Genomic DNA, 5106 nt, shown 5'->3' on the forward strand with positions numbered 1-5106 from the left:
ACACTCTCTTTTTACCTCCTTTCTCATGCCCCTAAATAAACTTCATTTTATACTAGACCCATTGTATGGCTGGTACCTCCGGGTGGGGATGCCTCAGCATGGGCCTGACAACACCCCCCCCCCCGCCCCCGCCAAATAATGCTACCACATTACAAAGCTTATCACTAAGGACTTGGAAAGCCCAAAACCACACTAGGCACAAGATAAACTACAACGTAGTCCCCTCTCCTCCCATCTGCGCACATACTAGTGGATTTTTACCATTATTATTATTATTATTATTATTATTATTATTATTATTATTATTATTATTATTATATGTCTACAGTGCTGAGCTGGAGAAACCCAGCTAGTGATCCATTCCCCTCCACACTACAGGGCTAGGAATGGGACAAAAGGGGTTGGTTTAATGAAATCATGAAAGCATTCCCTACAGGGGTGAGAAAACGGCCCCATGGCTCAAACACTTCTGACACAAGTAAGAGGACTGAGTTTGGATCCCTAAAATGGTGTAAATGCCTCACAGGCTGCTTGAGCCCTGCACTTTACTTCCCGGTGTGGGAGGTGGAGGCAGCAGATCCTGGAGCAAACGGCCTGGTGAGCCCATTCCTGTAGGCGGACCTCTGACTGTGATTGGAAGAGTCTGGTTCAACTAATCAACGCAGTAAACAGCTGTGAAGGATGCTCTACATAAACCGTGGGTCTTGCACACATGCACACATATGCATTCAAACACACACACATACACACACACACAAACACACACACACCACATGAAAAGAAAAATAAATAAAACGTTATAGTGCATGTTAAACAGCCTCTTTTCAAAAAATCTTTATGCATGCTTCTGTTGTGTAATTTGTCTACAACGAATATCATCTAAAGCAGACCAGTCCTCTTTCATCAAACAGCACTAGCGTCTTGCATGTGTTTGTGCCCCTGTGCAGGGAACTGTCACCACACATGTTTTCTACGCTGACCTGGAACTATTTTCTGTCCTGTTTTCTTCCATCATTTCACACAACCCATAGACCCAAGCCATCCTCACGTTTGACATTTTTGTAGTTATATACTTTTTCACTAAATTATTTTGTCAAGATTTGCTTAGCTATTAATTGCCTGTTAATGAGTTTTAAAAATTCATTGGCCATTATGAAAAGCATAATTGTAAATCTCTCTGCAAAAATAATGTTCCCCTTCATAGGTACTTTTCCCCCTGGGGATTTGTGCCCTTAAACCAATGTTCCAAAATGAGGAATAAAGTGAGTCCTATAGTCTACGTATGTTTCTTTTCAGAAAAGAATATGCCACTCTTTTTACAGGAAATGCATGACTATACCTCAGCTCCCAAGTGTTGCTAGCAAGTGCTTCTTAAAAAATATCATTATTCGATACGTGTGAAGAAATATATGGAGATATTTTAATTAGAAGTTCTGGAACGATTATGGAAGTTAAGCATTTTTTCCAAGGCTTTGTTCACTATTTGTATTTTCTCTGGTGCAAACCATCTGCTCACATCTTTAAAGCCATCTGTCCAGTCTGGCCTGACTGTGGCCCACACAGATATTATCTTGTCTTATCTGCATAATACTCAATGTTTTCTGTTGTGTGTACTGCAGGGCTCTCTTATTAGCCTATTGATTTTTTTCTGGTTTGGGATGAATACTCTTTTGTGCTTCACTGGGCAGTATGTGTGGTTGATGTATGTATGTGTAGACTGTCTTAGCATGACTCTAACTGTCATGTGTATGTATGTGTAGACTCTTAGCATGACTCTAACTGTCATGTGTATGTATGTGTAGACTGTCTTAGCATGACTCTAACTGTCAGTATTTCAGGTCTTTGTTCACCAGAAGGGCATATTTTTCCGTTTGTTACCAAAAGCTGTATAATAGACATAAAAGAACTTAAATAGTGTTTGAATGCTACTTCCTCTCCTCACTGGTTCATTATCAGATGACCGATCCAAGCCCAAAGGCTGATTTGTGCAAATACCTGTACCATACACTGCAAATAGCTGAAAATAGAAGCTAGCATCTATATCAGGTTACCCCTTTTCTACTAAGCCAGCTAGCATCTGTACCAGGCTATCCCTTTTCTACTAAGCCAGCTAGCACCTGTTCCAGGTTACCCCTTTTCTATTAAGCCAGCTAGCACCTGAACTAGGCTACCCCTTTTCTACTAAGCCAGCTAGCACCTGTACCAGGCTACCCCTTTTCTACTAAGCCAGCTAGCTCCTGTACCAGGCTACCCCTTTTCTACTAAGCCAGCTAGCACCTGTACCAGGCTACCCCTTTTCTACTAAGCCAGCTAGCACCTGTACCAGGCTACCCCTTTTCTACTAAGCCATCTAGCACCTGTACCAGGCTACCCCTTTTCAACTAAGCCATCTAGCACCTGTTCCAGGTTACTCCTTTTCTACTAAGCCAGTTGTTCAAATCCTTCACAGATACCGGAGCTGCCCCAGGAGGATAGTTTCCAGGAACTCTCTAGATTTCAGCAGGAGCAATCTGATCATCAGTATTGCATTGGGAACAGATGAAAGCAGAGCATGCCCTTGAGGAAGAGACTGGCTCAGAGCTGACCCCACCCATCATGTCTTTCCACATAGTTTTAAGTAGAGAAAAGCCTGTTGACTTCTGACCTGGTATCCACTTAAGTGGTCAGTCCATATTATTCCCCTGTAGATTTAATGGTCGTTTTGGTGGATCCTCCATCTTTTTCTTTTAGGGACTTATTAATTAGCACTACTTTCTCTCCCCTTGGGCATGCAGTTTGCAGAGAACTGTGTGAGACACACAGAGATCTGACACTGTGGAGCTTAGGCCTTCATTGAGGATTCTCACAACCAAACGCAGGAACAGCTGAGTGCTGTATCCTCCTCACAAGAACACACTCACAGACTGAACAAAGCATGGATTTGTTTGCAACGAGGGGTGGGGGCACAGCTCGGGGCTTGACCACTGCCTCCACCCCTGACACTCAGGCTCCACGCACCTCCTGTTCCGCATCTTATATTCATGCAGAAAACTGTCAGTGTTCCAGCCATTGCAACTAACTCCCAAGCAGAGAGAAAGGGGAAGACGGAAATAGCTGGTGCAGAGTCTGCTCCTCTCTTGCTGGCTTTTCCCCCTGGCAGCCTCCGGTGGTGTTTGCTTTTGTTATTTTCCAGAGCTACGCTGCGTGATCGCCACCAGCAAGAAAGGGAGCACATCGTGACTCTCGGCAAAACTGAAAGCCCTATTTGTAAATAAACCCGGAAAAGTGCAGTCGGTCAGGCATTTCAGAGACTGAACCCTCTAGTATGTAAAAATCAAGGGTAAACTAGTAAGTGGGTTTTGCCAGGTTAAAACCATACGACCGGGAATTCGAGATTAACCCTTGATCTTTCTTGATAGTAAATTGGTGGGTGGGGATGAGGGATTGGGGTTGGGGATTGGGGGGAGGGCGAGGTGGGGGTGGGGGTGCAAAAAGCCCTGTGCTAGGATGAGGTGAAAGTTCTCAAAGCAGTGGAGAGAGGAAACAGGGAGAGGAAAGGATGGAGGAAGGCCTTCCTCGTGCTTTCTGGGAGGGAGAGATCTGCAATTTACCTCCAGAGATGCAGAGGCTGCAGCACCGATGTAAACCCACTGCTGTGTAGATTAACTGGAGAGAACAGAGTCCAGAAACAGACCCCTATACTGATTAAAACAAACAAGCAAACAAACAAAACCCTGGGGCCTTGAATGCCAGCAATTGCTCTACTACAGAGCCGCATTCCCAAACCACGTGCTGATTTTGACAAGGATTCAAAGGAGAACAAAAAAATATTGCCTTATTTTAAATAAATAAATAAATAAATAAATAAATAAATATATTATCTCCGATGGGTAATAAACCTAAATGTAAAACCCAGAACTATTAAATTAGCAGAGTAAAACACATCAAATATTTTGTAATCTTGGACTAGCAACCATTTTTAAAATATGATACCCCTAAGCTACTACGAACTATAAAGAAAAAAAGAAAGATAAAACGAAGTTTAACAAAATCTAAAACGTCCGTTCCCAGGCACAATTAGGAAATAGAAAACGCAACCCACAGTCTGGGGAAGGGGAATTTGTAAGTAAAAGATTCGATAATGGATTTGTGCCCAGAGAATATATGAAGAACCTTGAAAAACGGCCACAACTAGTAAATCTAATAATAAATGGGCAAAAAAAAGTGTATAATTTACCAACCTCTAAATGTCAGACACTGAAAAGTAACACCACAAGAGAGAAGCCTATTACTGAGAGAAATTTATGTCTAACGTTGTAGTGACCCAGCCTATAAGCTGAGTCCCGAGGCAAGAAGATCCCAAGTTTGAGGCCGCTCGGACAACACAGAGAGATCCGGTCTCAGAAATGTAGCAAAACAAACAAACAAACAAACAAACAAACAAACAAACAAATGAACGCCCAACCAACCAACAACCAAAGAAAAGGCCTGAGTAATCAAGTGTAGAAAGGGATGATGAACAGCACTTTCATACATTGCTAGTGAAGCAGCGGTTGCCCTGGAGACCTGTATTCCCTTTCTAGATATCCACACAAGAGAGAATCCCTCCATCCACCCAAAGGCGTGTGTAGGAATGCTCCTGGAAGCTTCGTTTTTGATGTGCAAAAATTAGAAACAGCCTAAACTAATAAGTAACTAGTTGGATACAGTTTAGTATAATGGAGTTTACTCAGAACAACAACATCAACAACAACAACAACAACAACAAAGATATCCGCACAATTGTAACGCGAAAGGTCAAGCAGCATTGTCCACACAATTATGTTGAGTAAAGGAAGCCATATATAACCAACTGTAATTGGTCTAACTCCGGAAAACGTAAACAAACCGAAACACAGCAGGTTTTAGGCTAGGAGTGATCCCAATCGGAGTGAGGTTACTCTGGGAGGAATCAGGGAAGGGTTGGGGTCCGGGGATATTACAGAAACTCAGCGAAGATCAAGGTCAAGTGGTGCGAGGAGCAAGAGGATAAGTTCAGGGGTGGGGGTGGTGCACTAGCGGAATTGAAGGGCCAGGAGGAGAAGAGACCTGGGCGGAGGGGGAGGGACTGGGCGGAGGGTGGGGGTT

This window comes from Rattus norvegicus, chromosome 17 (genome assembly GCF_021556685.1).
Source record: "Rattus norvegicus strain SHRSP/BbbUtx chromosome 17, alternate assembly SHRSP_T2T, whole genome shotgun sequence".
Taxonomy (NCBI): Eukaryota; Metazoa; Chordata; class Mammalia; order Rodentia; family Muridae; genus Rattus; species Rattus norvegicus.